This window comes from Mus caroli, unplaced genomic scaffold, assembly GCF_978045245.1.
Source record: "Mus caroli unplaced genomic scaffold, Mus_caroli_1 scaffold_9, whole genome shotgun sequence".
NCBI lineage: Eukaryota > Metazoa > Chordata > Mammalia > Rodentia > Muridae > Mus > Mus caroli.
Window position 1 is genome coordinate 55,288,574 of NW_028227264.1, and position 11,108 is coordinate 55,299,681.

The following is an 11,108-nucleotide window of genomic DNA, read 5'->3' on the forward strand; positions in this document are numbered from 1 at the left end:
TAGCTTTTATTTAAGGGAGTGTCTTAGTCAGGGTTTCTATTCCTGCACAAACACTGGTCATGATGACCAAGAAGGCAAGTTGGAGAAGAAAGGGTTTATTCAGCTTATACTTCCACACTGCTGTTTATCACCAAAGGAAGTCAGGACTAGAACTCAAGCAGATCAGGAATCAGGAGCTGATGCAGAGGACATTGAGGGGTGTTACTTACTGGCTTGCTTCCCCTGGCTTGCTCAACTTGCTGTCTTATAGAACCCAAGACTACCAGCCCAGAGATGGCACCATCCACAAGGGGCCCTCCCTCCTTGATCATTAATTGAGAAAATGCCTTACAGCTGCATCCCATGGAGGCATTGCCCTAACTGAAGCTCCTTTCTCTGTGATAACTCCAGCCTGTGTCAAGTTTACACAAAACCAGCCGGTATAGGGAGCAACTAGCTCATTTTTTAAAACATAGTCTTCTCTTTAAAAAAATATTAAAATGGTACTTTTATTATATACAAAGTCATGTATACAAAGGATTGTTTCTGTTTTGTTTTCCAAATTGTATTTATCCTCAAATGCAGTAATGGGTATCACATTTTGAGAGTTTTGATACACTTTATGTAGAATATATCAAAGGCACTATAATTTTTTTTCACAATTTTCTAAATTAATTTTTGTTTTTAGAAAGAGAAATATGATCAGAATTATAGCTAAATATATGAATTATATAGAAAGTATTATCAAAGTGCTGGGAGCATCTATTAAAACTTGAAACCCTAGCTGAGCCACTGTGAAATGCTTTTCCTTGGCACTGAAGCTACATGGCATGTTTTGTCTTCCTTGCTCAATATGCCAATGCATGTCCTACATGGAGACACAGTATCTAAGGGGTAGTCATACATCTTTCAGAAATGTGGCTGCTATTATAATTTCCCCCCCCAAATTAATAGCTACTCTTTTAAAAAGTTTAGCATATGTTGATTATAAATAATAATGGGTTTCATTATATCTTTATACATATACACAATATATTGTGGTCATATTTTGCCCATTGCTTTCTTTTCCCATCTCTTAGCAGCTTCCTCCTCCACCCTCCTCTTCTGCCTCCTCTTTCTTGTGTCCTTCTCTGTCTGTGTGAGACCTAATTAATTTATTGGAGTTGCTTACAGAAACTGGATTGAGGTTTGGTTTATTTGGGGGGGGGTTGAAGTGTTTTTGTTTGTTTTAACAAAAGCTTGGGCACCTTACCAGTGGATACACAATGAAGAATATTTCTCTCTTCCTCCAGCAACTATTAACTACCTATGAATTCTTAGGAAAGAGTTGGGTCTAGTGTGTCTCTCCACCCTTGATTGACCTAAGTCAGCAGGCCATTTTTCAGTGACAGGGTCTTACAAACGAAAGTCAAGAAATCAAAGATAAAGAAAGAGAATAGCTGGTCTCAGGAGATCTTGCATAAGCTATGCCTTATGCAAAGCAAATTTATTAAGAAGCACAGCATCTTATATACTGTTTTCAGGGGAGAAATGGGACAAAGTCAGCAGAAATTATCATACCATAGTACTAAGTCAATAGGAAGCTAATCAAACAATGTTATATAAAGGGACTACTAGGGATCTCAAAGTATTACAGGCAAAGCACACATTAGCCCATAACCATAGCCCCCAATAATGGGAAGAGTTAGGTACTCAGTTTCCAAAATCCCAGAGGTCCTAAATCTCTGGTCCCCAGACCATTACTGTATCTGCCAAGCACATTTGTGGTTCTAAAAAAGGATCTGTATTTCTTCCCTATACATAAGGGCCTCAAAGAGTAGACAGGGAAGGGGACTCCAAGGGCTTGGCCCTGGCTACTAATGCAAGCATGCTCTTGGTTTGGAGAATCAGCTATGCTCTTTTTTCATACATCAGAGCCTCAGGGAAAGTCTTGGATCAGACCAGCCTTCTATCCTCCAGTGTAAGATATTAATGGGTTCAATCTTGTGGAGGTAATCACAGCTACTATGAGTTTGAGGGTAGGATATGCATACCATGTCTAGAAGACAACATCTCACAGCACTCCTCCCCTTCTTCCAATCCTTACATCCATTCTGTCCCCTTTCCACAAGAGCTATACATTTCTCATGTAGTATCCAGTCTTTCTTTTTTTTTAAGTAAAATCATTACATCGAAAAGAACAAGAGTTGTCCATTTTCCCCTTTTATAAGATTGCTTTGTAATGTGTTAATGAAAACAACCTCAGCTTCTCAAAACCAATGCACCATAACTTTCCGTCTTCATTGGGAGATTGTTGCGATTTTGTGGAAAGTTGTTTAGAAGTTCCCCGCTGTTTTGTGACAACAGCCTAGAATCATAGCAAAGACACAGTACAAATGGGCAGTACAATTTGTACAAACCCATTCTTCCAAATTATCAGGTAACGTTTTGGCCTAGGAGATGCAGCATATTAACAAATAGCCATAGCCTTTCCTTTAAAGGAGTGAAAAAAGCAACAACTGCTGTAGCATCCAGAAATCTATTTAAGTGGGGATTCTATAGTTTCCTGCCATTGCCATTATTCACTGATACTAAATGTCTCCTAAGCATCTCCTTTGGGAAGTTTAAATGTTTTCCCTCTTCTCTGTGTTACTCATGAAGCTGGAACATAGTGTCTATATGGTCCTTTACATGGATGTTTTCCTCACTAAGCTCTATAGAAAATGTTTTAGCATAGCTAATTTATTCCACATTTTACTGTTTGAAATTCAAGAGGGTTTCCTGTCTTTTGTGGGCCCTTCCCCACTTTCTTCTGTCTTTCTCCCCCAATTCTTCTGTTTAGTAATATCAAGTGACTTTGAGGACATCTGATATTTCCTCAAAGAGGATTTTCTTGTTGAAGAAATAAATAAATAAATCTTTTTGGAAACAGGAAATAATTTTTAGCTGACCACATTTAGAGTCCCGAAACTAAAAGGTTTGGAAAGTTTTATTTCATTACTTTTTGATGTTAGCACAATGCAGGCTCCCATACTTCATCTGGAAGTCTTCTTTGGAGTCACTGATTTTGAAAGTGATGTTTAATATTTTTTTTTCAGAATGTAGCCTGGTGTATGTGGCAATAACTCTCTCTACCCATCTACTGAATTGGTCTGTGAGTATTTTCTGGAAAGTGAACCATGAGTGCAAAAGACTTGAACCATAACCTACAAGTAAATAAAATGGGAGTAAAATTCACAGCGGCATATAAGATGACAGTCCTTGAAAAAAATTTTTTTTATTAAAAGTTTTAGTTAACATATTTGGTTGATTGCTTTTTGTGGTTGTTTATTTTGTCATCTTGACACAAGGCAGGGCCATTTGGGTAGAAGGAAGCACTATTAAAGAATCAGTTTCTTCAGACTAGCCAATAGATTAATGGTTGATATGAGAGCCAGTAGATTAACGGTTGATACCAAGCACACTGTGACTGGTGTCAACCCCTAGTCAGGTGGTCTTGGATTATATAAGAAATCAAATGAAACAAGCCATGAGGAGAAAGCCATAAGCAGCACTCCTTCATAGCCGCCGCTTCTGTTCTTGTCTCCAAGTTCCTGCCTTGAGCTCCTGCCCTGACATCCTTTCACCATACACTGTAAGCTGTAGGATAAAATTAAAGCTTCCCTTCCCAAGTTGCCCGTGGTCCCGGTATCTACACAGCACAAGAAAGCAAACTAGGACATGATACTAGGTTTCATTATGGGATTTTTCAAACATCAATTTATTGAGGCTCATCACCATCTGGTTGCCATGCCTCTGACCATCCTTGGACCTACCCAACAACCCCAACTCAGGACAACTTTTTAAAAGCATTTTTTGATTTTATGCTTGATATTGTGAATGAAAATTACTTTCATAGATAATTAGAAATTAGAAAATAAAGAATATGACAACACAATTTTAAGCTTTCTTCCACTTTATATTGAGACAATTGATCACAGAGAAACACTAGCTTGAACAATATATGTCTAAATCACAGACTCAAAAACACCCCATCAATGTACAATCAAGGCAAAGGGCTTGGGTCACCTTATCTTTCTACTTTGTCCCTCTTTCTTTATTATGTAAATTCTTAAGAAAAAGAGAAAGATGTTCATGAATTGACTCTCATATATTTTTTTTTAATTTTATTTTTGCATGTAGTGGTCAGGACACACAGGGAAGGTTGAAACCCAAGCTGAGTGTTCATCATTTTTGAAAGTTCATTTTTTTTTGTTGGGCAGTGGTGGTGAACACCTTTACTTCCAGTACTTGGGAGGCAGAGGCTCTCTGAGTTCAAGGCCAGTCTGGTCTTCAGAACAAGTTCAGATGAGCCAGAGCTATGCAGAGAAATTCTTCCTCATAAAAAGAAAGGAAAAGGAAAAAGAAAAGAAAATACATTTCTTATACTTCCAAAGATCACTTTCAATTCTTTTTGCATGACCACTTTGACATTCTAAGGGGGAACAAAGTATATGTCTGCTTTTCTTTTTTTGTATGGTTCACAAGAAATATAATCCCACCTACTCCAAGCAGCTGAGTTTGGACCTGCCTAAAAGAGAAGGGTAACTCCACACTAGAAACTAAGCGCTTGAGCATCAGTGGTGGTTATGAGAGTTTGCCCTAGGGAACATGCAGCTACAATAAATCTGCATCCAGGTTATGAACAGCATGGAGAGAAAGGGGTGTTCTCTGTCATTACACAAGTCAAATTCTCAGTGCTACCTAGGAAGGTCTGACATGAGGGTTGTTTGGACCACTTCTAGACATGTGCTTCTTCTCTACTGAGATTCCCTATCAGGGAGATCCTATCTCTAGCCTTCCCTATGGCGTCTACAGCAGATAAGACATTACCTTCGTAGGAATGCCTAGAGAAAGTAAGAAATGATGTAAGTTGAGGTGGTTTGCATTGAGCATTCCAGCTTCATAGGAATGTGGGATCAGTAGGCATGGTGAATGTTATCAGAGACTTCTCTTCATGGAGATGAGTGTGGTTGCAGCTGCTATGGCTGGGAACCATAGTCACTGAGAGCGAGGGATGCTGGAAAAGTAGAGAAGGAACATTTTTGCATCCTTTGCTAAATTCCATTGCTACTGAAAGTGTAAACCCCAAATCCCAGTTCCCTGTTCTCGGTGGTGTCACGAAGTTTATAAGGAGTAGATGTGGAATTGAAGATGGAAGATTGTAGACATAAGGAAAGATGGGTTATGACATAGCATTCACTTTCTGTGAATGAAGTTCACAGGCTCTTCTGGTGTCAACTTGAGCTTGGCATAGCTGTTATAATGTATCTTTGGGGGCTTCTCTGAAAAGACCTGGTGTTTTAATTTTCAGCTTGTAGGGTTGGGGGTATGAATTGACTAACAGGAGCTGTGTCCACAGGAGTGTGCCTTCAGATCAACCTCTGGGATTTAACCCCTGAAGAATTTTTAGGGACTGTGACTGAATGCTCAATAAATTGTGCTGGCTTAATTAAAAAAGGATATGTCTAAACCAAATCTAGAGTTTCCATTTCATCATGTTTTCCTGAAGGATTCTCTTGGCAGGAAACTCTGCTGATGTTCATGTTTTCCAACTCATGAGAGGCACCTCCATTCAGAAAAGTCCCATCTGTGGAGTGGTTGTTTGAATCATAGTACAATAAAATTCAAGTCAAGAGTAGCTGATGTTCACAGGGTGTTTCAGCAGAACTTGTGAGTAAATTTCACTCTAAAAGCCAGGATTCTCCCCAAAAAACATTAGAGGGAAAGCAAGCCCAGCCAGATAAACTGACAATTGTAATAAATGCTTGTGGCCAGGTGAAACAGGATCTTCATCTTGGAGCACTGCTTACCAAAGGACTTAGACTGTCTGTTTAAAATTACAGCCTCTGCGTTTCCTTGGTCTATGCTAGAGACATCGCTTCCAAGTCTGGTGTTCTTGATGCCAACTTAACCGCCTAAACTCTTTATCCTGAGCAGCTATTTTTCAGCGAAATACCCAGTATCTTTACATTTTAAAAATGAGAGCTTACAGTAGTTGGAGCTGTCATGCATAGAACAGATCACATAAAATTCCTTGGTATTTCAAACCTTAAGAGATCATGGCTAATTCCCCCTAACTGAATCAAAGAGGACCCTAATCTTAGCCTTCACATCCTGAGATGGGTTTTGCTAATGCCATTAGGATGTCATCTTTCTTTAAACACTGACTGTGGCAAAATCCTTTTTGTTTTTAATGATGAAAATTTAGAAGACACAGAAAGACTGAAAACAGAAAATGAAAGTGCCTAGAATCTTATATCCTTCCACAGCTGTGTTGAATTTTTTTGCACAAAAATCTATATTCTTTTGGATGTCTGGATTTTTCCCTGCAGTTGTCTGTTACACTAACCCCAAGCAAGCATGCCTTAGGCTTCTCAATTACTACACTATTTTATCCTCCCTCACAGTGTGTCAATCAAGCACTGCATTCACAGGTAAGGAAACTGAAGTCAAGATAAGGTCAGCAAAGGCTGAAAGTCATATCTAAAGATCGAGGATAGGAAGTCACAGCCACGCCTGTCATTTTAATGAACACGTTTAATGTCCACTGTCAATACTGTAATAGAGGTCTCAAACACAAAACCATTTGAGGATCAATTCTCTACAAGGGTAACAACTGTCTGTTTATTTGTTTATGTAGAGACATGAGTCGAAGGGCCTCAGATTCACTATGTACACAAGGATGATCTTGCTCCTCTTGCCTGTACTTCCAGAGGGCTGGGATTACAGATGTGTTCCACATGATTATGAATCTGGGGATCAATCCTAGAGTCTTGCTTACAAATGCCAGGCAATCATGTTACCAACTGAGTTACATTCCCAGACTTCAATTTTTGGAGACAGAATCTTGCTATGCAGTCCAGGCTGACCTAAATTTCTCTATATATTCCAGGTTGGCCTCAAACTTAATATCCTCCTGCCTCAGTCTTTCAAACACTGGGTTTGTAGGCATGCCCTATTTAATAGACATATTTTAAAGAGAAAAAAATAAAACCCCAATAGCTATATAGTTATATTTCATTAAGTCAGTTAATCTATGAACCTGTAAATTCAGTAAAGTGAGAAACCTGACCACTGATACCTAGATTCCACCAAAATCAAATGTTGCCCTTCACTCGAAGAACATCAGGCAGCCCTGACCGGGTACAAACATTCATTTCCTGTGTGTGCAGAAGTAAACAGATGCTCCGACGCTACCAAACTAAGAGAAGCTTGTTCCAAACTTAACGTTGAAATCCTCTGGGGAAATCTTGTCACTGAAGCTGTACTCAGCTCAGCTCAGAGATTAGAGGGTTTCAATCATTTTGTGAAACATAGGGGCAAGAAGTCATAAACATCCCATAATTCAAATGTGCCTAGGATGATTTTAAACAGACTGGAATCCTCGCCTGCAGGTTCTCCTGGCTATAGCACTGTGATAGACAATGCTGCGTGGGCGCAGACCGCACCTGTATCAGTGACTGGTTTTGTTTGTTTGCTTGGTGTTTGTTTTGGCTTCTTCCCTCTGAAAAGTTGAAATGAGTACAGATCTGTTGATTGCTGTGAGGAACAATGACCCCATGGCAAGAAATCAGGAGTACCCTTGACTTATAAGCTGCATTTAGATGTCAGTTGTTTACAAATATAAAGGATTAATTGTAGAAATTACAATTAATCTAACTTGTGAATTTATCTTTCCTCAGTGTTAACAGATCTCTCTCTCTCTCTCTCTCTCTCTCTCTCTCTCTCTCTCAATGTTGGAGAGGTTTTTTTTTTAAGAAGACTTAAATGATATATAGCAAGTGATATATATGTGCATATATAATTTAAATTTTTTAAATTATATATTTTTTAAACTCTCCAAGCATAATTAACTTAAAAACATTGTTCTTGTTTTCATGCCATTTTTCCTCATCTCAGTGATACTTGGCCTCCTTAAATATATGTGAAGCGCTCCATTTCCTCCTTTTTCATAAATCACAGTACTTTAAATCATGACTCATAATTGTACTGTTTAATACTAGCCTGTGACTCTGATATCAAACCATATTTTTTTACTCTGCCATTATGATGCTTTATCCAGAAAGCTATAAATCACGGTGTTTAAAATTGCAGGGCAAAACAAAGAAAATCATCAGGGACAGAGTGATGTAAGTCATGTGAGCATCAGAGAATCAAAGAAGATGTCTCCAAACCTTGATGTTCAAATCTTGGCCAAGTCACTTGTGAACCGCAACTCGATTTTCTTGTGAAAGTTCACAGTATCTGTCAGGCCTCTCTCGCTGGGTCTTGGGACATAAGACCGCTTGTGTAAAAGCCCTCTGTAAATCCTCTAGCTGGATAGCATGAAAGTTTGTTCTTTCTATCCTTCCCCGTCTGGGATCAAGTCAACCAAACCGAAGCTCTATAAACCACACAACACCGAGGCACACAGACTTCCTCACAGATACTTACTGACTCCTTCCTGAGCAGAAACACCAGAGTGTGTTCTCTGGTGTCCAGAGAAGGAATCAAAACGAGAACCAGGCCCATTGCCTCAATGAACCACGGACAGAAAGGGACGACCTGGGAGCTCCAGCCAGACCATGCAGCTCCCATGATTGTGTGTGTGTGTGTGTGTGTGTGTGTGTGTGTGTGTGTGTGTGTGTGTATGTGCGCGCGCGCGCTGAGGTGGGAGGGTGGGGAGGCTGCTCAGATGTACTGAGCCTTCCTGTGGAGAAGCAGAAGGAGCCAGGACTGGCAGGACAGACAGTGCAAAGGGAATGAATGCCAAATGACGCGCTCTGTTAGCACAACGTCCTGGAAAAGGAAGGCCACGGAAGGATTCTGAGCACGAGAAGGATTCGGTAAAAACTCTGAACTCTATCTTCTGACAAACCTAGTTCTAATCCAAATTGGCCTTCTTAGCCAATGTTTTCTTAGGCAACACTTACTGGACACGCATGGCGCAGTGGAAAAAGTGCGAGCCTGGAGTCAAGGGAGGAACTGTGGAATGTGAGGCTTGTTTCTGGACCTGCCATTGGGCCAGCGTGGCAGGCAAAGACTTCTGTCCAGCCTGGCTCTTTCCCAGCCCTTCAGAAATCCTTTCTGCCACATTTTTTTTTTTTTCTTTTGCTTTGCTGAATTCTTGTCGATGCTCCCTCAGGTTAAGAGCACAAAAGTAGATCAAGAGGTGTTTTCATCCATAAATCTTCAAAGGGGTTTGAAATTGTCTTGTCTGCTATTAATTCTTTCCTCCAGTCTTTTATTGCTCTATCTCCCTTGGCTGGTCACGTGGCTTCTCAGCTTTGAGTGTGCTGGACCAGAAGCACATGATTACACTTTAAGTAACTGTTTCCTGCCCATAGTCATCTTTGAGAGCTTTTTTTTTCTTTTTCTAGCAAATTCCAATTTCTATTTCTTCTTCACCCTACTGTTTAAAAAGACTTTTAGTCTCTGCAGAAATAAACACATCCTCTCCAGCAGAGGCCACACAAGGTAGCCCTCTGCTATTTGCTGGGGGCCTGAGACCAGCCCCTGCATGCCCTTTGGTTGGTGGCTCTGTCTCTGGTTGGTCCCAGGGTTCCAGATTAGTTGACATCGTTGGTCTTCTTGTGGAGTTGCCATCTCCTGGAGGACCTTCAATTCTTCCCCTAACTCTTTCATAAGGAACTCTGACCTTCATCCCATGTTTGTCTGTGGGTATCTGCATCTGTCTCAGTCTGCTGCTGGGTAGAGCCTCTCAGAGGGCTCCTATGCTAGGATCCTGTCTGTAAGCACAACATAGCATCATTAATAGTGTCATGGATTGGTGTCTGTCCATGGGATGGGTCTCAAAATGAGCCCGTAACTGGTTGGCCATTCCTTGAGTCTCTGAGCACATGTGTAGCAGAGGACTGCCTTGTCTGGCCTCAATGGGAAAGAATGTGCCTGATTCTGAAGAAATTGATACACCAGAGTAGGGGTATATGGGAGGGCCTCACTTTTAGAGGGAAAGGGGAAGAGGAATGGGGGAGAAACTCTTTCAGAGGGTACTGGGAAGGGTGCCAGCATTTGGGATGCAAATAAATAAATAAATAAATATACTTTCATTTCAATCTTTTATGTAGAGAGTTTGAAATTCAATTTTCTGTCTCCTAAAGTTTATATTAAAGACATTTTAGGGCATAACTTGAACATTTTAAAAAGTTATCAGTAGATCTCATATTGATTTATTTTTCTGACAATCCCTTATTGACAGTGATTTCTTCTCTTCCCTCCCTTCCTCCCCCCTTCCTTTTATCTTAATTCAGGAAAAACAAACCATTGGCTCTGGCTCTATTTTCTCAAAACTGTAAAGCGTTCAAAACACTGGCATTTCCACTTATCCCTTGACATTTATCTCAGCTTCTGGGATGTGTCAGGAACTTGTCATCCCAGACATCCATGCAAAGTTGAGATGATATTGCTTAAACCACACTTCATACAACTGAAGAAGCACACCAAGGATGAAGCTTTCTATACTGAATGAACTAATACACAGGGGTCAGAAGACAGCTCTGTGAAACAACAGTGGATACGGCACTAGTGCAGAGGAATTTTAATTCAGCAACAAGGCTGCTCTGTCAAGGAATCACATCCAAAAGCCTTGTAGGTCTATATCCTGTGGCTAGAATATAGACACGTCCTTAGTACACATCATTAATCCCTAACATTGAATGTAAAGTTAGTTTGTAGAATAAAGCAGCCATCTTTGAAAGTGACATGAGTCAGAGATAGGATACTCCCAGCTCTCTTGAGAAAACCACAGGGAAGGGAGGGTACTTAAGCCCAGGAGAGAGAGAAAGGTGGTGTGGTGGTATAGTGTGGTGTGTGTGTGTGTGTGTGTGTGTGTGTGAGTTGTACCAGGATAGTTTTTCAGAGAGAACAGGGGAAGACAGAACAAGCCTGAGAATGAGAATGAGCCAGAAGATTAGAACTCATTGCCAAAGTTAATAGGAGGCTAAGCAGAGCGATTCAGGCAGAAGCCAGGAGAAGCTGGGTTGAATCAGTCATCTTGGTAGATTAGATAGTATAGAAGCTAGAAGCTTCCAGTTCTAGGCCTGGGGATACTTAGTAGAGAGGAAGAAGTGCTCTGGGCTCAGCGTAAGCTATGCATTCAAACAGCTTGG